Source organism: Ambystoma mexicanum, chromosome 7p, assembly GCF_040938575.1.
Source record: "Ambystoma mexicanum isolate Mex_15411 chromosome 7p, UKY_AmexF1_1, whole genome shotgun sequence".
NCBI lineage: Eukaryota > Metazoa > Chordata > Amphibia > Caudata > Ambystomatidae > Ambystoma > Ambystoma mexicanum.
Genome location: NC_090939.1, coordinates 264022201 through 264047898, shown reverse-complemented (window position 1 = coordinate 264047898; position 25698 = coordinate 264022201).

Below are 25698 nucleotides of genomic sequence, written 5' to 3'. Positions count from 1 at the left end.
AGGGCCCATTAAAAACGAGCCCTTTGTTAGCACCCTCCCCATTCGCATTGAACCCTATGAGGGTTCGAATGGGAATGGGATGTACCGGGTCCGGGTTCCTTGAATGAGGAATTACTGGGCCCTCCAAGGTCGGAATGGCCCGGTAATTCCTCATTCAAGGAACCCGGACCTGGTACCCTGTAAGGGGGTAGCCATACCGCTAATAGCAGCATGGCTACTTCCAAACTTGTAATGACCCCCAGTGTCTGCTTTTCTACATGGGTATACCTCCACCACCCAGAAAATACATCAACCAGATGGGTTGATCATAATTTGACTGGGACTCGGTCCAACAGTTCCCATAGTGAGCAGGTCAGTGTCAGCCTGTTCTCCAGTGTTCCAATGGGTAGTTTCCTGTAATACTGCCAGCACCTAGTGCTCTCTGTGAGCAGGAATATCAAGGTATTCACTGTGAGGGGAACAGTAAATATAGCAACATAGCTTACACAATAAATCTAATCCAAACAAATTTGCAGGAGTACATGGAGTCAGGAAGAATGCATGTTGGTCAGAAATTGTAACTATAATGAGCATAAGTGGAGTGGACACAGGATGAGGTATTGGATTACAGCATTAATAACTTCATCAGAATGCATTGTTTGTTAAAGCTCAGAAGCTTTCAGTGTGGAGCGTGATGCTCCAGTGTCAACCAAACATGACATCTTTTGACAAGCAATAACACAATCAACATACAGGGCGGTAGGATCAATCGATATAAGTGGTGCAACAAGTTCTGAGACTCATTGGCAATCCTAACCAACAGTCTGAAGTGGTGGTGGAGTAGGCTAGGACCTTGTCATTCTGCTTGGTGCAGTTGGCTGTCCAGCTCGACCCTCATACTGAGGCCAATGTGCACACGCGGTTTTCCAGTTTCCAAATTATTTACAGTAATTACACTGATCACTGTATGTGTGTGTGTAGTACCTCTCAGCAGTTTGCCCTAGCTCATATGGTTGGGGTGCTCCTCTACCTCTTCCCCGTCCTCGCCCTCCCCCACCTGACAGGGGTTGATCCCTCCTCTTCCCTGGGGAGGTTGTACACTAAGTATCTGCAACTCTATATGTTTGGCTTCAGTTGTTTCTTTCGGTCTTTCAAATTTTTCATGAAATTGCTGTGCAGCTAATAAAACATCTACCAAACCCTTTACCATCCTATTCTATTAGTATTGCCTTAATTCCGTCAGATACCTTAGGTTGCAAACCCATAACAAACTGAGCCACAATGGCTTGAGGCGCTACAAAGCCAGCTTCAACAAGCCCAAAGTATTGTTCAAAGCATTGTTTAAAACGCTCGAGATATTCCACAGGATTTTTTCCCTTGGCCAATCAGTCTTTCAAGGACACATTTCAGTGATAGTGAGGTGGCAGGTTCTACAGCTGTCTAATTGGTGCGCTCTTTGAGCAAGGTAAATATGTCTATGAGCAGCACTGCTTGCAACAATTGATTCAAATCTACACAAGTGGGGTGATAGCAATCTATTATGACCTGAAGCTCCTCCTGCAACTTAAAGAGATCTTCTTGTATCTTTGGAAATCTTTGAAAAATATTAAACGCATTAGTAGTGCTCCAGGGGGGATGTACGGCAGAGGGCATGTACGCTAACTAAAGTATCGCCTCCTCCTGGGAGTTGTCTAAGGGGAAATGCATCAGTACTGGTATTAACTGTTACATTCGAAACCCTTCAAATGTGCCTGAAAAAGGCAAAAAAAGTTTGGAAACCTGAGCTCATAGTTCAAGGGTAAACGGATGAACCAACAAGTTTATTGGGGTGGACTGATTATAAATTGGCAGTTGGGTAGAGTCATTTAAAATGGCAGGATTATTAAGTGTCCAAAATATCTTCAGACTTACCTTTAACAGGGGCTCCCCTTGGATTACATGATATAATCTTTTGTACCCGGTTTTATGGGTCGGTACCTGCAGATTGGAGTACTTGTTTTTCTGGGATTTAAAGGGGTAGTTCGGTCAGAAATGTTTTTAGCCCAATCGATTGCGCATGTATTTTAGAGCGTAGATCGATCATGCTTAAAAAAATTCCAAAATTGCCCAAGTTATTCTCACTCTAGCACATTTTAAAATGACAGGTCGGGTACCACCATCTTGTGGTAATCTTATCTGTTGATCCATCGCCCTAAGTTCAAGTGTCCTTGCAGCACTAATTCAGATCACCCGCCCCTAACCCTGACATCACTAGATGCTCACGCCCCATTTCACAACCCCAATGCACGTCTCATGACAACGTCCTCTTTGCGCAATCTATTGATGTGTCTCCATGAAAATGCCAAGACGCCTCATTCCTCGACAAGTGTAAACAAACCCTTTCTGATCACACAACATTGGAGTTCTTTTTCCTTTGTGTCAGTGTATTTCATTTCGAGCTTCTCTGCCTTTCTTCTGTTCTGTTCAGCTATCTGCCAAGTATGGCACACGGAGAACTGGTACTTATACTGCCTAAAATGAATTAACTCAGTAGTTGCTTTTCATTTCTTATATTATGGACAAATGTCTTTACTAAACCATATTTAAACATGTGTCCTAAACTTTTAAACTTTGAGCCTATTAATCTTTTCTTTTCACTATGGGCCTCATTACAAGTATGGAGGTAGCCATGCCGCTTTTAGCGGCATGGCTACCCCCATACCGGGTACCGGGTTCCTTGAATGGGAAAATACCGGGCCATTCCGACATTGGAGGGCCTGGTTTTACCAGGCGTCCTTAGCGGGACCCGTGAGCAGACCTCGTAATGAGGTGGTAGGGGGTTAACGGAGCCAGCAGCTCTACCGCCTGGGTCGTAATGAGGCCCTATGTGTTTTTGTAACACGGCCATTTATTCACTTGTCTTTCTTTAACATTCAATGTTAATGAGAAACCTCTTTATTTACTATATACAAACAAACACGTTTTTGTTTGCATGTTGATGCTCTGCTTCTTCACTATTCAAGAACTATGGCAACAATTCAGTCCACCCTGTACGAGCCTGTATATTAAGAAGAGGAAATCCTTGAAAGTGAAAAAACTTGAGACGACTTGAAATCAGATGAAAGTCATGAGGATCAATTACCGAAGCCTGAACCCAGTCGCATGGAACACATTTCCGTCTGGTGTACCTGCCATCATTGTGAGCTTATATCTACTCTGGTGGAGAACTGCTGTTGCAGAAAAATCTCTGGCTGCTTGGCCTACATTGCTGAAGAAGATACACCACTGCTATGCGTTACCGAGCTGCATGGCTTCAGGGTCGCCTGCCTAACGAGATCTGCGTTCCGTATGATGATGATCCTTATGCACAAACTTCAAGCTACAGTTTTCAGTCTTAATCCAAGTAACAAGTAAGTTCACTCTATATACGTTGTGTGTTTGACGACCGAGATGGGTAACATAATATGTTGTTCCCCTACATCAATATAACTTCGATGGATCACTGACGAAAGAATTTCTCTGTAAATTGAATAAATTACTCATTCTAATTTGAAGTGTTTATCTTTAGAATTATCGTCGGAACAATTATGTTTCATTCACTTTGAAGTATCTCCCAAACTGTTTTTTCTGGAATGTGCGTTCACATTTGTAATTGATCCCTACTTGAAATCACAAGTACTATCAGTACTGTGCACGAAAAGGTACTTTTTAAAGCATAACAATGCCTTACATTTTACAAGGTAGTCCAAAAATAAATGCAATTATTGGGTTCATTCAAGTAAACAATTTCTGTATCTCTTACACAGGTGGTACAGACTTGTGTCATATCGTGCCTTTACATGGTGGATTCATGGAAGACTGGGATTTTGCATTTGACAAGTAATACCTGCTTCTGTGGTTTGTGCCATTCATGATGAATTGCCCAGTGACCATGGACAATACTGTGGATTTATACAGACAGTACCTCGACCGCAGCAGTACAATTTGTAGTATCATTGCCATCCACTTTACCAAACTAAATAAAACAAAAAAATGAGCTAATCTGAACAGTTGTTAGACATTTTTTGTAAGTCCACAGCACATCCACACATCTAAGATAATCGTAAAAGAATGGAGTGCTTTAACAAGTTTACTGGCCTATCTCACTCCCCTCATCCACATCCATCCACCTCCGCTATCAATGGCTGTTTGCAACTGTGGGCATGCGCTCACAAGGGCACTGGGAGGATGGGAACGCTTAAGAGGCTGAATACCATGTACACCACAAAGTGTTCTTTCAAATGGGCACCCTTATCCACATGGCCACCCAGATCCTGTGTCTCCAGACTTCCTTTTGAAGACTGCATCCCTGCAATCAACATATGAATGTGTCCTTTGCCTGTGTTTCGGCCTATTGCACTCAGCTCTTCCACACCCATCCCACTCTGCTATCAATGACAGTTCGCACCTTAGGACGTGCACTCGCAAGGGGGCTGGGAGGATGGGAACGCTCAAGGTGCTGAATATAATGTACACCACAAAGGGTTCTTACATGGGCACCCTTATCCACATGCCCACCCCAGTGTCTCCAGACTTCCCTTTGAATACCCTGTCCCTGCCTCTCTATATGGATGTGTCCTTTGACTGTGTTGCTGGCCTATTGTGCTTGCCTCACCCACATCCAACCCTCTCCGCTATCAATGACAGTTCGCACCTGTGGGAGTGCAATCGCAAGGGGGCTGCACTGGAGGTATTGAGGATGTCAAACATTGTCATAGAGGCTGGTGGGTGTGAATGAACAAGTCAGACATTCACATACACACCACTTCTATAATCCTTTATAAACACTGTGGAAGTAAACAAGATAACATCTGTGAGATCGACAACGGATAACGCCAGCCTTCCACGTTTTATGTTGCTTGCTGAGTTGGCTCATCTGTTCTTCTAAGTAACAGTTAATCAACTTTTACTATTGTTTTCTGTAGTGTCAACATTCTCTGCTAGGCCACTTTCTATTGCTTTATACTCAATGTACACCCTATTCTCATTTTATTTTATTTAAAAAGACTACACCATTATCAACTGTCCTATGCATTTTCTATCTCTGTAACTAGCACATAACATTACAGAGTATTTTTTCCAAATGCAATCTTTCATAGTGCATGTTTTCAATGCCCGTTTACTTCAGGTGCCATTTTTTATTAAGTATATTTTTTTATTATCAACGGAATAATGTGTTTGATTTACTCATTGTGATACTTTTTTAATAGTAATATTTACTTATATTTCTTTAACAGATCATAAGGACAATCCAACAATGCCTTCTTGTATCGTTTTGGGTTGCACTAATAACAGCCATGCTAAAAGTCAGAGTACAGTCCTGCATGTATTTCCAAAGGATTTAATTTAATAATAAAATGGATCTTGAGCTGCGGATTTCCATTGTCCAAAATTGAAAGCAGAGCCAAGGATGTCTTGGGTTACGTGAGGGGCAATCGATTCCTCATCTGCAACATGAACTCCTCGAGAAGATATGTACAGACAATCACAGTACACTAAAAATCGTCACCCCAGACTCCTTCGCAAATTAATTCCCAATGCAGTTCCAAATGAATTTCATCACATGCCCATGTGAGTAGTGGATGCTGAATTTTTTTATGTATTTTACCATTTTCTAAATTTGAGTGTATAATATGTCTTATAAATGACCACTCAATATATTGAAATATTCTGCGAACCGTTAACATAATGAACGGTTTTCAGTTTTTGGGGAATATTTCCATAGATATTTTATTACACAAGTTTCCTTTGTGACACGATTGTGGTTTGTACATTTTAAACTTTAGATTACTTTTTGTATCCCTACTTTAGAGATACTCGAATAGTTCAGTGCAATGAGAGCCTTTCCAAACACACATTCACATTGCGTCATTTAAATATAGGTCATTTTATTTAAATTACCATGGGCCTCATTACGACCCTGGCGCTCACGGAATGAAGGAGGCCAGTACGGGACCAGCCCCCTTCATTCCGTCTTTGCCGATTACAAGGTTCCCTTTGCGGGACCCGGATCAGACGTCTGGTAAAACCAGATGTCTTTTCCGAGTTCCGCGAGGGGAAGAGGGAGGTAACAACGGACACTTGTAATGTGCCTGTTGTTACCTCCCTCACCATTACCATTGAGCCCTATGGGGGCTCAAATGGGAATGGGGAATGGTTCCTGCAAGGAGGAATTACCGGGTCCTCCTATGTCAGAATGACCCGGTAAATCCCCATTGCAGGAGTTTGGAGGCAGCCATGGTGCTAACAGCACCATGGCTGCCTCCAAACTCGTAATGAGGCCCCATGTCCGTCTTTACGTAGACTGCGCTGTTGGAATTACAGAGCGTTACCATGGAGGAAACCACAGACACGTCCAACTTCCTAATGGTGAGGCCAAGCAACTTGCACACAAACTTTTAAATCAATTTTGATGTGGTCTTTATTCATTTAATATGAATGGTGTATGTTTTTTTAAAATAAACTTTAGCTACTTAGGGAAAAATGGAATCAGTGAAACAAACAAAATACGTTACAACGCATTAGTACCCGGCGGTGACATTCCATGGGATATACTTAACGTGGATTGGCTCGTTTCCAAGCCATACCACAGTGTAATCCCGTGGACGCACTTAAGTGCATTGCGCGCCGGGTACACTCTCTTTTTTTTTCTTTTTCTGGCGATCATGGAAAGGGAGGCCACTTTCCTCCCATTCATTAGTACGAAGCAAGTTGGGCCAAAATGGCAGTACGCGCGTTCTAATGTTCCTAGAACTAACACATACTGCGACAAAACCTTTTCAAGCGGCAAAAGAAATGCTGCTTGAAAAGGTTTCGTCAGCCATTAGTATTCAGGGGCTGAAAACTCCGGAAAACTAGTATCCGAGCATGCAGACCCCGGAATACTTATGGCAATGACTGCCTCGCCGGTGGGCCATTACCGCCTTTAGGTAATGCCCTAGGGGCCACCATCAAGGCCTGTAACTTCAGGCCCCGGGCATTACCTTAGGCGGTAATGGCCCGCCGGCTCGGCGGTTATTGCCACATTAAAGGGGCCACAATTTAATCAATATGTTTTGCATGATAATCTCGCCCCAAATCCCTGTGACATCTCTGAAGGTTATCAGGTACATTTTTCAAATATGTCTTTTAAAATGTTACATGTACACAGTGTCAATACTAATTTAAACATTTTAATCAGACGATTAACCGTATCTTTATACATAGTTTAAATATTGAAAAGTTGATAATCATTAAATCAACTTTCTCAAGATGTACTTTGTAAGATCAAAGATTTTAACATTCAATTGTTTAACAATTTGGGGTCATTATGACTTTGGTGGTAGCCGTGCCGGTAAATACATTTTCTGGAGCCCGGGAATGGGCAATTACTGCGGCATTACATCCCCGGCAGACCCGTTAATTGCTCATTCCCGGGCGCCGGAAAATAGTACTCCCCATACCCATTTGCATCCCATTGGACTCAATGGGAATAGGGAAGAGGGATGCACCGGCACCATTCATGAATGGTGCCGGTGCATCCGTCAAAGTCTGCGAGCGGGGGGCCGTTCCGCCCGCCAGGTAAAACCTGGCGGGCTGAAAGGCACCCGCTCGCAGAACTCGTAGTTTGCCGGTCCAGAAACAACGGTACCGGCAAGCTTACCAGTATCATTGTTTCGGGACTGGCAAACTTATAATGAGGCCCAATGTCCTTTGAATTTATTATGTACAAGGAATGTTCTACTGAGGTGGTTGAAATTTAAGAGACACCTGGACAACAAGCATACATAAGATTTTGTAAACTATCAGTTATCATCCATTTTAACTGTGATGTAATATTTAATATGTTCTAATGGTTTCCATAGTGACATTTTGTTATATATGTATATATGATTCTTTAAGTGGAAGAGGAAATTTCAATGTTTATACAATTTCAAAATACTGTTTTTCAGCTTCGTCTGATGGTCAACAAATCCAATTTGACTGTTTCAAGGAAAATTTAGAAATAAAGGGTACATAACAGAAAGGGTTTTTAAAAAAAAATCAGTTTTATATCAGTTATTTCATTGATATTACATTTTATGTTGTCATTCATATGTTCTGTATGTGTGCAATAAATTAAGCATTTTTCTTTTTCTTATCCACTATCATGGAATCGCAAAACAGTATACTTCTGGACGATTGGCTATTAAAGGAACCAAAATATATTGGGCCTCATTACGATCCTTGCGGTCCCATAATGAAGAGTGCTGGTACGGGACCGGCACCCTTCATTACGCGAGCTCTGATTACGAGGTTCCCTTTGCGGGACCCTGAACAGACGTCTGGTTCTACCGGGTCCCGCGAGGGGAAGAGGGAGGTAATAAAGGGCCATTTGTAATGTGCCCGTTATTACCACCCTCCCCATTCCCATTGAGCCCTCTGGGGGCTCAATGGGAATGGGAAATGGTTCCTTCAAGGAGGAATTACTGGGTCCTCCAATGTTGGAATGACCTGGTTATTCCTCATTGAAGGAACCCGGTAATGGAGCCCGGAATGGAGGCAGCCATGGTGCTAATAGCACCATGGTTGCCTCCCAACTCATAATGAGGCCCGTTGTATTCGACTGCTGCCTCGTCGAGATTATGAAAATGATTAAATGTGATCATAAATTGCGTTGGAGGATTTATGGGGAGCCATTGGTGAAGTTTACTCGTGTAGTGAAAGGCACCAACTGGAAGATCAAGGCTAGCTGTGTACACCACCATAACTCAATTTCATGGTCTGCTCAACCTATGCTTGGAAATGTACTTTGTTCATCTGCTTTGTTGTTAGCGGATCATCATACAATGTTTTTCTAACTTCGTGGGACTCGAGTTCCTTTAAAAACCCAGTACTGCAAATATCAGAAGGATTTCTTGTTCCCCGCTACTAGCCAGGCATGGACACTCGCACAGATGTCAATTGACAATGCTGTCGCTGGCAAAAGGCTCTGGCTTGCTGGTGATAGACAGTGTGACAGTCAAGGTTTTTCTGCTAAATACTGCACTTACCGCTTCCAAGACATGGAAACCAAAAAAATAGTGAGTTCAGGATCTGAATGTACAACTTTAGTTGTCATGGAAGAATATGGTTTCATTAAATCCATTCAACTTTTGCAAGCCAGAGGAATGCAAATAGAGCTGATAGACGCTGACAGGCACGTTTCAATAGCCATGGCCATGCGAGAGCAGTTCCCAGACATAAAGCATCAATATGATGTGTGCCATGTTGCAAAATCAATTTTGAAATAAATTACAGCTGCTGGAAAAAAAAACCTAAAGAAAACCTTTTAAATTGGCCACACTCTATCAGCAACCATCTTCGGTGAAGTGATGAATATGTAGATTTATGCTTGAAAAATTGCGTTCTTTGAAGCACCATTGTTCTAACATACACCCTTGGAAAGAAAAAGAACATTGCCACAAATGTGCACATGGACCATTGAGCAAGGAACAGGAGCGTAAGAAAAGGTGGTTGGTTCCTGGCTCCCCTCCTCACACAGAACTTGAGAAGATTGTATACGACAAAACGCTTTCAAGATAAATGAGGGGACCCTCTGAGTTCTGCCACACTGGAGATTTGGAGGTGTTCCCCAATATGTGCCTAAAGTACAGGCCTAAAAGGTTGCATTTTGGCATGGACAGTATGGAGTCCCCAGAACAAGACTGGCTGTACTTACACACAAGAACAACATTGGAAGAGAACAAGCAAAAACTGCAGGAATTTTCAGGATGCCTCATTACAACAAGAACCAAAAGAAGCAAACAGTCGTGGCAAAGCCAATTTTCTAGCAGATGGATTTTGAATTTGTGAAAGATCTGACACTGAATTGGGTGGCCATGCAAAGCATGGAATTGATACAGATTTTGTTTCCAGGGCCCAGTCTATGCCATGGAACATTGCAAAAGAGGTTTGCCCTCCCAAACTTGAACTTTTTGAAAGGTTGACTTCAAGATTCAAATGATGTGTGGCTCTCTTCACAATGTGTAACAAAGCCAAAGTCAAGATTTTGCACACTGTTTGGAAATGGTTTTCATTTTATAATAAATAGAATCATATGTCGTATGAGATGTAATTGTTAAATAATGTGTTTTTAATTAACTACTGTTTGGGAAGTAATATCACTAGATAGGCCTTCAAATTTCAATTTTCTTTGAATTTTGTATTTATTAACATCAATATAATTGATTCATATTACAACAATAAATGTCTGTCTGATTATTTCAAGTATGTGACTCAAATCAAATCAAATGTAGAGAGACTGGTGAGCTACTTTTGGCTCCCCAGGTCATTTATTGTAACACTATAAACCATTTCCTTGTTCCCTAGTGGTAGCTCCTGGTGACCAGCTACTGATGGATACCCAGGCGCTGCTTGTAATTCCTGCTTATCCAATCCTAATTTCGAGCCCTGTTTGTAGTGAACTCACAATAGTTGATGAATGTGAGCAGAAAATTGGAGCAGCAGACATACAGAAACTCAGTTTATCCAGAGGTCTGGTCCCCTCTAGGCTGGACTACTGCAACAGCCTCTTCCTCAATCTGCCTAAATCCTCCCTTCCTTCCTTCAACTAATCCAGAATAAGACTGCACGACTTATCCTTGGCCTCAAGCCCAGGGACCGCACCTCTCAAGCCCAAACATGTCTCCACTGGCTCCCGGTGGCTGCAAGGATCAAGTTCAAGACCATCCAAATCATCCACAAGGCGTTCTGGAGCCTAGGAACCCACTACATCTGACTCTTTTCCTAAATACCTCCCTCTTAGAGACCTTCAGTCATCTTGCTGCAATTCTCTGCAGATCAGATGCTATTCCAAGCAGAGATTGTGGGGTAGATCTTTCCTCGCCAGGAGCATCCCTCTGTAATGGCCTCTCTGCCCCTCTAAGGCTTCTGCCTGATCTCCTTAAGTTCCAGAAGATTCTCAAGACCTAACTTTTCTCTTCTTCATTCTGTCCCCCTCCCCCTGCTTATGCGCCCCTCTGTCGCATTGACTGGATGCCTGGTTTCTTCTGAGCTCCACAGGACACATGCCTTCCTCGCCCATTATACCCCAGCACCCTGTCTTCCTGCCACCTCCCCACAACCTGCACTTGCCCTTCCGGCCCCCTTTCCCCTGACAAGGCTGGCGGGGTGTGCATCCCTACCCAGCCGGGTCCACCCCTGTCATCGCGCTTTGCTTGTGGTTCACACTCCCTGCTTCCCCTAGCACTTGCCCACCTGGCCTCCCCTTAGCAATTGCCTAGACCCAATGGCCCTCTTCCTCCCCTCCTCCTCCTCCTCCTACTCCCCTTCTATACCTCCTTTTGTCCTGCACCTCCATCCCACCCTAGCATTTTCTTTTCTGTTCCGACCTACACCTCCTCCCCTCCCCATTCCCCCCCCATGCACTTCTTGTTACTGCTCTTTCATGATCCGAATGACACAAAGGCTAGTAGGACCGTTATTGCTTTTTTTCTTCCCTGCCCCATCCCTTTTTTGTCTTTTGGGGCCCTGAAACACAATTTTTTGTATCAGCGCTTTACAAATAACTAATAAATAAATAAAATAAATGAAGTCTAACCTCGCTGCAAAGTAGGAATCATGATAAGTGGCTGGAGATACCAATAGACCAAAGGTTTATGTGCCGCAGTGTTAGCCAACATTGAAATAACAAGCAAATTAATATGTCTTGCCAATGTGCACTATGAACATGCGCCTGTGGCCTTTGCACATTAACATCTGGCCCACATGTGGAGGACAACCAGACGTGCATGCTTCAATGCAGAAATTTACATTATTGTTGGAATAGATATACACAGAAGCCAGTAAGCCTTTCAAAACTGCATTAATTTGAAGCATGCTAGAATTTTAATGATGTAAACTTTTTTTGTTTTGCTCATTGCACTTGCTGCCCTGCCTGCAACAGTCTACCCAACCCGGTGCAAAATCGCCCTCCATCCCTCCCTTGCAAGTCCATCTGTGCCATCTCTGTATATTAACCCAACACTTTTGTGTTTGAATTCTGTTTATTTCAGAAAAGAAGTAGCCCACTTTGGCCCAATGAACTGCCCCATACTATTAATTTGGCTTTTTTCGGGGATTGCTCTATTGAAGTTTAGGGAAACCCAAGCCTGGCTGCTCCTCGCCTAGGGTCATCTTTGAAAGAATACGTAAATGTTGTCGGGCCAGGCACATTGAAACCGTTCAAATGGAAGTAAATATTTTCATATATGGGATACTTGAAATATTTAATTGTTTTTCACTGCACAGCTTGTCATTAATATTGTTCATTTATTGTGGCATGTGTTCCAAAAACAAAACTCTCTCCGACACACTGTGAATGACGGATGAAGGGTCGCATTGTTATCTCCTCGAATCCACCACACTAACAATTTGTTATGTTATGTGCATTTGTACCGCGCCAAAGCCCGAGGGCATCCAGGTGCCAAAAGAGAGAGAAAGGTGAAGAACCAGAGCTGAACAACGGTGCGAGTTATTCTTTATGCAAGAATAGGGCGGTTTTCAGCTGCTTTCTAAAAGCCAAGTAGTTCTCCGTTTTGCGCAGCTGTGTAGGTAGGGCGCTCCAAGCCCGTGCTCCCTGTACATGAAAGGCACAACCATATCCACGGGCTCGCTTAACGCAATGTACTTTCAGCAGGAAGTCATCGGATGATCGCAAATTTCTTGTGGGTTGGGTAATGCTCACCCTGGGCCTCATTCCGAGTATTGAGGTAGCCATGCCCTTAATGGGGGCATGGCTGCCTCCATACCGGGTTCCAGTACCTCCAATGAGGACTTACCGGGCTATTCCAACCATGGAGGACCAGGTAAGTCCTCATTGGAAAAACCCATCCCCATTCCCATTTGAGCCCCCATAGGACTCAATGGGAATGGGGAGGGAGCTAATAACGGGCCCGTTAAAAACGGGCCCGTTATTAGCTCCTTGGTTCCCTCGTGGGACGCGGAAAGGACATCTGGTTTTACCAGAAGTCTGTTCCGTGTCCCGCTAGGGGACCTCGTAATCAGGCATCCCGTAATGAACGGTGCCGGTCCTGTACCGGCACCGTTCATCAGAGGACCACCAGGGAGGGAATGAGGCCCCCTGTCTTTCAAATAGGCTTGAGTGTTTCCAAAAACGCACTTGTGGAAAATTAACAATAATTTAAACTGAATCCGTGCTGTAACCGGTAGCCAGTGCATTTTCTTTTGTGCTGCTGATGTCGGTTCGGAACACTTCATCTGAAATATAATGCGGATGTCGTTCTGAATCTTTTGTAGTCCTTGAATATCTGTGCTATTTGCGCCTCCTAACAAGGCATTGCAGTAATCCACGCGGGGGAGGATTACCGCTCTGAGAATAGTACGATTCTCTACAAAGACCAGTGGGGCCACTTGCAGTAGCACCTTAAGGTGGTAGTTAGTACTTTTGGTGATGGATGTGTAAAAACTCACTCCCCGACTTACCGATGCAAATTCATAAAATATGACACCTCCCAGTAGGGAATGAGACTAGGAGAACAGGTTGCAAGATTAGCAAGGTTTTTATATAAAGTTGGCATCCAGGGAACTCTGCTGCCCCGAGAGCGCTCTGGCAAACAGTACACTTACATGGAATTATAAACCCAAAAAGCATCATCGATGAGATCACTTAACATCGGGTACTACATTAGAACAGGATTGGTTACATAGCTAGGCAACATATAGTGGTGTAGGCGCTGCTTCTTCCAGATAGGCTGCCCAGTTGGCGGGAGGGTGAGCGTCATGAGGTCCAGCTGCCTGTGTCCAGGAGGGGTGAGGGATAGGTCATGGCGAGATGAAGTCGACACTAACTAAGCTGGCATGAGAAACTACCAATGGACATATAATAAACAACAATCATTAAAATACCTTTGAGTAAATCTTTGTGAACCTATAAATTGGATTCACCTGATTACATTGTCATTCATTAGGACTTTTACGAGGTACAAGGCTTAGGGGTCTTGTCCACTGTGATAACCTGGGTGACGGGTAATTCTTTACACTTCAAGTCAAGCATGGAGTATAGTGACATATGTTAGTTTTAGGACACAATATACTGCGACAGAGGTCTAGATTTAGTGGGGGCACTCTGGGGTGGGCCGCACAGCAGGGTCACACTTCTGGTACATCAAGAGAATACCTTAGGAGGGCACAGAGTTACATTGGCAGTCATTTTCCAACAGCGGTGGCAAGAGGGTATGAGCAGGTTTGTGGAGATGGATGAGCTACACGGCATGGTTCAGGCCGGTTCACACATAGGACAGTGATCATAGAGGAAGGGTGAGATGATACAGTGTACTATTTGTTGCACTTATTACGGGCACATCCCTGAGAATGGGATCTGTGAAGCTTTCAGATAGTGGAAGAAAAGGTGGGGGCTATGAGCGCACTGTGCACTGCGTTGCAGAGGGGAGAGAAGCCTTTTCATAGTATCGGAGTGAGGCCTAGTCCAAAGATGGTGTTGAGGGTACACAAAATGGAATCCAAGTGTATCCCGCAATAGCCCCAATTATGCTAATGTTAGCGCAAGGGCACTGGAGGCGTCCCCCACTAATGCGTGAGCAAGTGGTCCATATCGTATAGAATGTGCGAGGGGGGTCCAAACGACCCCTCACACCCACATAGCTGCTACATGGGCATCTTCTATCCAGATCTTCTTCCAAATAAGTGCCCAGGGTCTTAACTTTATGCACTACCATGATCTCACTGTCATCAATTTCAAAACTGGCATACACATGACCCAAGCTATCTCTGGCTTGGCGAGGACTGAACAACATGGGTTTGATCTTGGTCGCGTTCAGGCAAAGCCAGTTTGTTGACATCCAACACTTGATGGTCTGGTACACTGAGTCCAGCATTGATTGGTCTTTCTCGTGATCCCCACTGATCTCCAAAATAAGTTGGAAATCGTCAGCATAGTTACAAAAGAATAGATCTAACGACTCCAGGTCTTTACACATTGGGAGGATGTAAATGTTAAATAGCAGGGGGGAAAGACAGACCCCCTGAGGCACACCGCAAGTGATGATTTCCACTTCAGATGCACTGTCACCCCAGTGAACTCGTGAGTGGGGGCCCTTACGGAATGACCTAAGCCAGCTGATTGTCTCCATGGAAAGACCCCCTACGGTGGCCATCCGGACCAGGAGGATTCTGTGGTCTAGCAAGTTAAAGGCTGCTGATAGATCTAGTAACATCAGCAGCCCTGACCTGCTATGTTCCAACTTGGAGAGCATGTGAGTCTGTAGGCCAAGCAATGCGCTCTCGGGTCCGTGAAAGCTCCGGAAACCAGACTGTTTGCTGTGCAGGATACCAGCTCCCAAGACATAAGATTGAAGCTGTACAGTAGCAACTTTGTCGATTAGTTTGAGGAAAAATAAGGTGTTTGTGATGGGCCTAAGATTTGCTGTGTCACCTGGTTCTAGACCCACCTTTTTTAACAGTGAGGTGACCGCAACACTCTTAATAGACTGTGGGAAGAGACAGGTTTGAAAAGAGGAATTGCCATACCTGCAGAGCAAAGGGATTAAAAAGGTCCCTGTGCTCGAATATGTACTTTGATGAGAACAGTTCTCCGGGGCAGTTTGTAGGATGCATGGTTTTAAGAATGTCATGTATCTCTGCCTTGGATGAGTCCTTGAACCTGAATCCAGTATGTGGATCTGGCTGGATTGAAATATCTGGTTCCAGACATGGGGGGGCCCTTTTGGGAACTAACTAGATCCTCTTTTTCCATACTCTGAGATCATAGTTAAGTATAGTAACCGAGGGGGGAGAGGGCTTTAACATTGATTCATCCATGATCTTTTTTTGGGCCTTTCGCAATTTGTCAGCAAAAGCTTTCTGCACTCTATTACAGTCATCACTTGTTGGTTTAATAGAGGGACTAGTGGCAGCAGGTTTTTCCCAGGACCTAAAAAGTCAAAAGAGCTTCTTCGTTTGATCCTCAGCGAGATTAATTTGATCACTATAGAAGCTTTTTTTACCTTCTATAATCTTAGCTTTATAGTCTCTATCTTTAAATTTTCAAGCTGTCAGATTTTCCAGTGAATTATCTCTTTGCCATACATGCTCCGCCTGTCTTTTGTTAGCTTTAAGTTTTGCTAAGGCTGGGGAGAACCATTTCTGGTGGTTTGGCAAATCTCTAACCGTTTTGGCTTTTAGTGGGGCAAACTGATCCAACATGCCTGCAATTTCTTCATTATAGATGTTAATAAGGGTCTCTGGACCATCAGAGTTATTTATTTTGCTCATCAAACTCTTCATACATTCGGCCAAAATAGGAGAAGTGACGGCCTTAAAATTACTACTTTATGTGGGGTTCATGCATTCTATGTGGTTGGCCGGGGAGTTTCACCAAACAGGAAACAAAGGAATGATTGGACCAAATACAAGGGGTGGTAATGACACTGTCAATCAGAATGTGTCCAATGCCAACCCAATCAAGGGTATGGCCCTTAGTGTGAGTTGGTTCCGAGTTATGGACAGTAATATGATGGCTTTTTAACATTTCTTCCAATTCCAATGCTTTTTTGTCCTTACGGTCATTTTTCCAGAGATTAAAATCTCCCAATAGGACCAGTGCTGAGTTGCCTGTCAACATAGGCACAACAGTATTAACAAAGTCATTATTGAAATTTAAGGATACCCCCGGTGGCCGATAAAGCAACACCAGGTTTATGCCACGATTAGAGTTGGGAATCAATTTCACATGAATAATGTCGCAACCTTCGCACTCAATCTTAGCTTCATAAAGACCAAGCTGTTTCTTGTATATAATAGCCACACCCTTTCCCGAGCTCCCCTCCCGGTGTTTCCCAAAGAACACATAGCCAGGGGGGGGGTCACTTGTTCAATACTGGGGCCCTGTGCCTCGGTGAGGCAGGTCTCTGTGAGGCACATGATGTCCACTCTATGTTCCAAGATATAGTCGTGGACATCTATGGTGTGTCTCACCAAAGACTGGGTGTTCAGTAAGGCCACAGAGAGTTTAGTGGGAGGACTCTCCTTTCCCAGTGTAACATTGGGCAGGTGTGAGTCTCTAGTTTGGACGCAGTTAGCAATGAAGGTAGGGGTTCTCACCTTGTCTATGCTGGGCGGCTTAATGCCCATTTTGATGGTCACTGCACTGTTTTCTGTGGCGGAACAAAAATTGGCAGGAATAACCACTGAGCTTTTAGCGATTTGGGGCGGTCTTGCGTGCCTTCTCCAGGTGTGTGGTACGACCAGTGGACTCCCTTCTGGCCTGGGCTATCGCCTCCAACACGTCGGCAATAGCCATAAGGGAAAAGGGCACAACACTGGGATCACGTCTGCATGTCCGGACTCGCTCAGACTCGCTATTTCTGTTAGCGCCGGCGCATTTTCGCACAGGTGGACAGAAAATGAGCGTTGAAAGAACTACAGTCCTTCTGGGACGTGTAGTTCTTTCACTCGCTCCCTCACGGGTGTGCCGAGCAAAGTCTCAGATTCTAATCACACGTAACAGCAATTATGAACAACAGTCACGTGTCAAGCAATTTTCTGGTCAAATATAATTATGCTGGGTCCAGGGCGGCAAATACACAGTCAAATAGTTAAAAAAGTAAAATCATGTAAAACCACACAGGCTAAAAATCCAGGCGACAATTATGGCACCTACTGCAAATACCTATCTCTGGATGACGGAACGTGCAGTCTGGCTCAAATACTTGCACAGACTCGCTAGTTCCATGCATGCCGGTGTGTTCACGCCAGGGAAAGGAAAATGAGCATTGAAAGAACTACAGCCCTTCTGGGAAGTGTAGTTCTTTCACTTGCTCCCTCACGTGTGTGCGCAGCAAAGTCTCGGATTCTAATCACACGTAGCAGCAATTATGAACAACAGTCAAGTGTCAAGCAATTTTCTGGTCAAATGTAATTATGCTGGGTCCAGGGCGGCAAATACACAGTCAAATAGTTAAAAAAAAGAAAATCATGTAAAAGCACACACACTAAAAATACAGGCGACAATTATGGCACCTACTGCAAATACCTATCTCTGAAGGGCAAAATGTTTGAATATCCACAAAGAAGTGATAAAATTCACTATATTGAAAGCTTACATAGGAAAATTACGTTTCTATTACTGAGATCTGTCTTTCGAAGCGATTGGTCATTCGTCACATAGGGAGAAAGGAAACACAAGACACAATGTAAGAAAGGTTTTAAATCATATTTATGCAAGTGAGATTGGCAAGGGTGCTGCATGCTACATGATAAACGTTGTGACGGATGAATGTTCAATTTGATGCAAATAATAGACATTGTGCATGTTAATTGCAACTTTAATTGATAGTTAACATACATTTGTACTGTGTATATACAATTATAAATTGGGTACTGAAATATATTTTTGCATTCTCGTTTTTACATCGTTGTATTATACCGATGTGCACATGTCATGGATACAGTTTATCGGTTGACTGCTTCTTCAACTGTAATTGGGCAATAATCATCAGCAAAGCATCTGTGATAACCATTATCTGGGATAATCGCCAGACACCAATCTGTCCTTTTGCAGTTGCAGTAATAATGAGAAACATTTTTCAGATGTGAAAGTGTTGCATTTGAAATGTAAACCACTAATTTCTTCTCTGTAATGGAACGCCAGGTGCATCGATCAGAAATCGATGATGGAAGATAACATTCTGTAAAGAATGCAAACACTGGGATTAATCGATCGATGAATGGAATCCGCATTATAAGATCACTGTTCAGTTAAACAAAAAATTAGAACCATACGATGTTCACTAGCTACAACCTCTATTGGAAATGTTACCCATGTTTTTGTGGACTTAATTACCTCTTTACAGCATTATGTCTAAATTAAAAGTACTTGTTATGTTCCCGACTATTGCTGTTTTCTTCAAAATAAACTGTTTTTATCATGTTTGTGAAAATAAACAAATGTTTTGCGTCTGTGGTGGATGTGTGTATTTTATGTTCCTAGTTCTGCGTTCTATAACGTTATGACGTTGGTGATGATAGGGTACATTTGGCTGTGCTGCCCACTAATGTCATTAAAATAGGTGGAGCTCATTGTGAGCATCTAGTGATGTCAGCGTTAGAGACGGGTGATCTGAATTAGTGCCGCAAGGGCACGTGAACTAAGGGTGATGGATCAACGGATAAGATTAGCACAAGATGGAGTTACCCTACTCAGCGTTCTTGTTTGTGCTAAAGAGAAAAGAACTCTGGTAAGTTGCATTGGAAGTTTTTTTAAGAACGATTGATTTATGCTCTAAAATACATGTCAGATCGATTGGGCCAATAACGTTTGTGACCGTACTACCCCTTTAACTTGCTCCTGGAGCTTTTCTTGAGTGCCTTTCAGTGCCACGTCTTGGATTCAGTCTGTCTCTTAGTAGCTTTGGTATACCAGCATAGATAACTGTCCCATTGCTGTTGGTGTACATGTGCGCCTTTCTTTTCTAATCCTTGTGTAAATTCATTATTCTGTCGAAGTCAAATGTGCTGTCCAGGCGGGAAGTGTCTCGGTAACTCACTCTGTGTGTATTAGTGCCATTTATCCAGGTACTTACAGGCTTTACGCGAACAGTGAGTAAACATGAAGTGTGCTGGGCTTCCTTTAGGAGGAAGTGGCACCTGTCTAGACTGCCCTAAACCCATTCTCACAGAGGCAAGACAAGGTATGACTTCTTTTTTTTATTATTATTAAGTTTATTAAAGTTTACATAAAACCATACTGAACATCAAGTTTATCAATCTCATTACTATAGAATTCATCATAAACATTCCCCACCAATACTACCACCCCCAATCTCAACATAAAGTAATAATAACAATCCAAACCATCATCACTATTCATCTAAAAATCTTCCCCACATTTGATCAAACAATTTAATTTTATTGTTTCTGCGATGAACAATCCTCTCAATTCTGGAAACCTGCCTCAAGTCCTCCACCCACTCTGAAAAGGTTGGTCTCTCATCACATTTCCATTTCCTCAAAATAATTTTCTTCACCGAGTTTGCAGCCAGCATTTCATCGGGTAAGTGAGTTCTTCCACCTTATCATCCTCACCCAAGATGACAGTATTGTAGTCAAAATCCTCTTGCAATAATAGAACCTCATTAATCTTCTTAACTTCTCTCCAAAATGTCCTCAATTCATAACAATCACAGATCATATGCTCAAAAGAGCCAATTGCATTTTTACACCTCCAACAAGCCTCTGTATCAGTCATTCCTCTCGCATAAAGTCTTTGGGGAGTCCAAAACACCCTATTAAGTATTTTGATTTTTCGGCTTTGCTCTCCTAGATTAATGGAAGTCAGGGTCACATTTTTACAAATATATCTCCATCTGTTCTCAGACATATCCGAGCCAAGTATCTCAGACCACTTAGATAACAATCCTTCAGCCGGTGTACAACGTTGGACCAGATTTTTATAAACCTTAGACGCCATACCACCTCCTGCCTTATATTCAGACAACCAAATCTGCCATCCACTGCCATTCACTGCACCTTCATTCCGCAGTAGTTTCCTCAACTTCCTGTATTCTCCCATCGTGCAGTCTCTGAGATCCTTAACCTGTGCAAGTCTTTTATAACTAACCCATTTGCCGTCTTCAATTAAATCGCTCAGCCACATTACACCGATCAGGAGCCAGTTCAACCACAGTAGCGGCCTCCCATTCAATAATATCCCAGGATTCAACCAGATTGGGATAAAATCATTATCACATACTTGCCGTTTACTCTTCTTCCACAGTTCTTTCCAACAAGTTCTCAGAAATTTTGTTGGCGGAAATGACTTATACCCTGGTCCATCCACCGTGGACAGTATAGCCCTAGGCCGTAATGGAGATGAACGACCTGATTCCGCCAGCATCCAGACATCATTCGAATTTTCAGCAAATGGTACCAGAGGTCTGGCTCTAAAGGCCAATTGGTAATTTTCAAAGTCTGGAACCCCTAAACCTCCACAGTCCTGGGGAAGCTGTAATTTCCACAACTTAAGATATGGCTGTTTACTTTCCCAGAGAAAGGATTGGACCAAACTCTCAATTTTCTTCCAAAAGTTCTTTTTGACATCCAAGGGGAGCATACTAAGCACATAGTTTATACGTGGTGTCGACGTCATTTTGATGGCATTCACTCTCCCCCAAAGACTCAGTTTAAGTTTGCTCCAGCTCTTCAAATCAAGCTCCAAGGCTTGAATCACACTAGTTAGGTTGACATCCATAATTTTTGAGACATCATTTGTCAACCAAATCCCGAGGTATCTCATCTTACTCGGACACCACCTAAATGGAAAAGATCTCATTTTCAAAATAGTCCATGCGGTTGATGCCGGTAGTGCTTCCGATTTGGCCCAATTGATCTTGTATCCAGATATTTTGTGGAACACACCAATCAACTCAATCAGCACTGGGATGGATTTCGCCACATTCTGAACCACCAATAACATGTCATCCGCATATAACAAAGCTTTTTGGCTGGCTGCACCATAAGGAACACCTTCAATTCTCTCCTCCTCTCTTATCCTCACAGCCAACAATTCCATAGCGATTACAAACAGAATTGGCGACAATGGACAGCCTTTTCTCGTGCCTCTTTCAAGTTAAAAAATTTCAGAGCTCATGCCATTGGTCCAAACACATGCAGTAGGGTGTGAATACAGCAGTCTTATCCATCCGATCATGTTTTCCCCAAATCCAAATCCTTCCAATGCACTGAAAAGATATTTCCACTCAATACGATCAAAAGCTTTCTCAGCATCCAACGATAACGTTACCACATCATTCTGATGTTCCCTACTTTCAAAGAGAGTCAGCAATAGTCGTCTCATGTTATCTGATGCATGCCTTCCTTTCACAAAACCAGACTGACCTACATCTATTATATCTATCAGAGAAGTTTCAATCTTCAAGGCCAAAGCTTTGTCTAAAATCTTGTTGTCAATGTTCAATAAGCTGATTGGTCGATAACTACCCGCTTTGACTGGTGGTTGCCCCTTTTTCAGAAAAACACAGATCGAAGCGTGCCTTGTTGAAACTCGAAGACATCCATCCCTCAAAGAAGCGCGCAGCATTTTCAACATTAGTTCAAAAACCTCCTCTGGAAATATTTTATAGAGTTCTGTGGTAGTCCATCTGGACCCGGACATTTGCCAGAGTTCAATGCACAAGCAGCCGTCCTGAGATCCTCCACACTTAACTCTCTTTCCATTTATTCAATAGACTCTAAACTTATTTTCTTCAAGTGACAATCCTCCATGAATTGTCAAATCTCGTTCGCAGATAAGTTGGATTCTGAAGTATAAAGGGTTTTGTAATATGACTGAAACGTTGCATTCATTTCCATAGGATCAAAAGTCACCGTTCCATCATGTCTCTCTATTGCGTTAACAGTTCTGTCATTATCCATCATTCTCAACCGATGAGCAAGTAGCCTATCACATTTTTCTCCTTTTTCAAAGTAGTTGCTCTTGGTTCTAAAAAGCAACCACTCAGCCTTCGTAGAATACATATCTTCCAATTTCTCTTTTTTCAGATTCAATGCTCTCAGATTATCACTTGAAACATTTAGCAAATTACTCTTTTCAAGACACTGAATTTCATCATTAAGCTTTTCACTTCTGCATCTCTTAGTTTCTTTTTCTTGCTTGACATTCCAATCAGCATACCTCTCATATATGACTTGAAGGCTTCCTACACAAACTCCACCCTGACCTCACCAGTCCAATTCTCAGTTACAAAGAATCTTGCCTCTTGAACTATCTTATCCACAATTTCATTGTCGTCTAGAAGTGTGACATTCATCCGCCATGTATTAGACTTCGGAACAGGGAAGGCCCATTGCAAGTCTATGGAGATCGGAGCATGATCTGAAACAAGTAATGCCTTGATGTCTCCCCTTTGGAATGATTGCGCACAGAGGCCAGAAGTCAGAAGGAGGTAAATCCTTGAGTAAACATTATGCCTTGCAGAGAAGAATGTATATTGTCTCGTTGAAGGGTTCTGCAATCTCCATCTGTGAGGTTCCAGTCAGCCATTAGCCTTTTCAAAGCTGTTGTTTTCATATCGTTAGCACCATCTGTTGCCCTCACACTTATCAAGTTCAGGTTCCAGAACAACATTAAAATCCCCTCCCACAACAACATTACTCACATGCATATTCTGCAAAAGCTGTGGTAAACATATTTAAAAAACTACCATCACCCCTATTCGGAGCATAAATGTTGCAGAAACAATACGGAACATTCTGAATATTTGCAGTGACACAGACAATCCTTCCATCAGCATCATTCTCACATTTCATTTCAGTGATCGGTAGATTCCTTTTAAACAGGATACACACACCTCTAGAACTAGTAGTGAAAGACGAGAAGTAAGCATCACTGACCCATCCCTTTTTCCATTTATCAATATCCGCATCTAACAGATGAGTCTCCTGAAGCATTGCCACATCTGCTCCCATCTCTTCTAGTTTATTCAAAATCATGTTCCTCTTCGTAGCACAATTAGCACCATTCACATTCCAAGATAACACCCTAAAATTCCTCTGATATGTGTAGGACATGGGTGGATATTACTTCCCAATCCTTGCAATGAATTCACACAACACAATACAACCTAAACCTATAACTACTGTAAAAAACAAAACTGAAAATATGAAAACCTTCTTGGGCTTAAGCCACCCAACCCTCCAGAACTTCCCTTCCACTTGCACGTAGATAGGGCCTACCCCGCCCCCTCCCTTAGGTTAGCATAGAGGATACCCAATAAAAATGTACAACATAAAACCCCCATTGGTCAAACCAACGGTAAGCTAAATACTCAGCCCGGTCTGATCCATGGCAAAACCCAGAACTCCCACCACCTCACAACTCTCCAGGGAATGAAAAGAGGGATGAAACCATTCCAGGATAATCACAGTTTCTCATAACCAAGAGAGCTCCACACCATTCGTCACCCAATCCAACCCATGTCAATAATAAGTGAGTTACTAGTCTCTCCACATTAATCGTCAAATAAAACCTCAATAAATGTCCTACAAGACACCCACAGTCATCCTCCAAATATGAAATCGCTGCAGACCCATATGCCCTAATCATGCCCACACAACTACCATTGAATTAGCATCAAATTATGGATTGCAATTATCTACCCCTATACAAAGTCAGATCCAAAGACCCATAGTGCCAAGAACGGTAAACCTTAGATGTACCTACAATCTCACATAGTCCATCTCATTGTGCTGCCAATTAACCTTACTGTTACGTTTGTGGCGAAAACACCACAAAACATATCCACAACAGATATGATATGTATAAGCTTGTGAGCGCTATCTATACACATGCATATGTGAGCGAATGCATCGATCAGCAAGCCCCCGCAGCCCTGCATATTACCCATTTTAAAAGGACACTGGATTTGGATTCACTAATTAATGTTCCAATGACATTCACAATTCTGCGCCATAACTACACCAGGTGACCCGACTTAATATCAGGTAATGCACTCTTCTCTTTAACAGTCAGCAAGTCTCACAATGCAAGAACCCATGGACGACAGAGACCCGACATAAGTATAAATGACATTCCCTTCCGGAACTAATGCATAACACAGATAGATTCCACAGATATCTCACCTGCGCATGGGGCCTTACTACGTTTGTATGGTAGCAACATAAATAACACATCTCACCACAGATATGTCCTCTTAATGCGTTGCAAATAAGTTAGTGGATATGTTATGCACAGGTACTCATTTCCTACATAAAAGAAAGTAGAAAAGCTGATTCACACTTGGTTTACACCTGCTGGTCAAACACAGAACCTACACAGGTATTATCAATCTGCGCGAGGCAACTCCATGTGCAGCCGACGTCAAAAAGAACTCATGCTTTTCCCACCCTACATGTCACACACGTCGCTAGTGGGGCAATGTAAATGCACCCACACACCCCTAAATCCATGTATCCCCGGCACAGACAAGACAAAAGAGGAGCCTCACCTCCACGGCCGCAGCACACCCGCTGCCCAGACCACACATCCGCCGCGCCTCTAAAACTCAAGAGTATGCGGCGCGATGCACAGCCCAGAGCACAGGCGTGCCGCGGCCCCAAGGATACAAGTCCCCAGCACCATTCAACGACCTCATAATAGGGGCACGCCATCACTAACAGCATGACACTCACCGATCATCATAGATCAAAATGGCAACAAGGATGACCCGTCTCTCAACCGGAGAGCCACATACGGCTGCCATACCCGGCCAATGACCCTCCCAGCTCTCCGTCCAGAAAAACATGCACCACCACCCCTTCGTGTTTCCAATGCCAGCAACAGAGTAAAGCACCCACCAGACTTATCCGAGCTCAACATACGCTCGAGCAAACTGGAAAACCGTTACGACTACAGTACATTTTAAATATGAACAAAACAAGGATTTAACAAAGACAGTTCATACAGCTTATTATTTTATGAAAAATATGCATTAATAATGAAACTACTAACTTTTACCCTCATTCATGACCACAATCATAACATTAACTGGCAATATTATTTAAATTCACGTTCCCAACTCTCGGACATTTTTCAGCTTCAGCCGGGTCCTCTGTGGTCTTAACACCAGATTCAAAAAAGATCTTCAGTGTTGCTGGTCTGACCAGCATAGTTTTAATCCCCTTCTTCTGTGCAAGTGCTTTAGCATT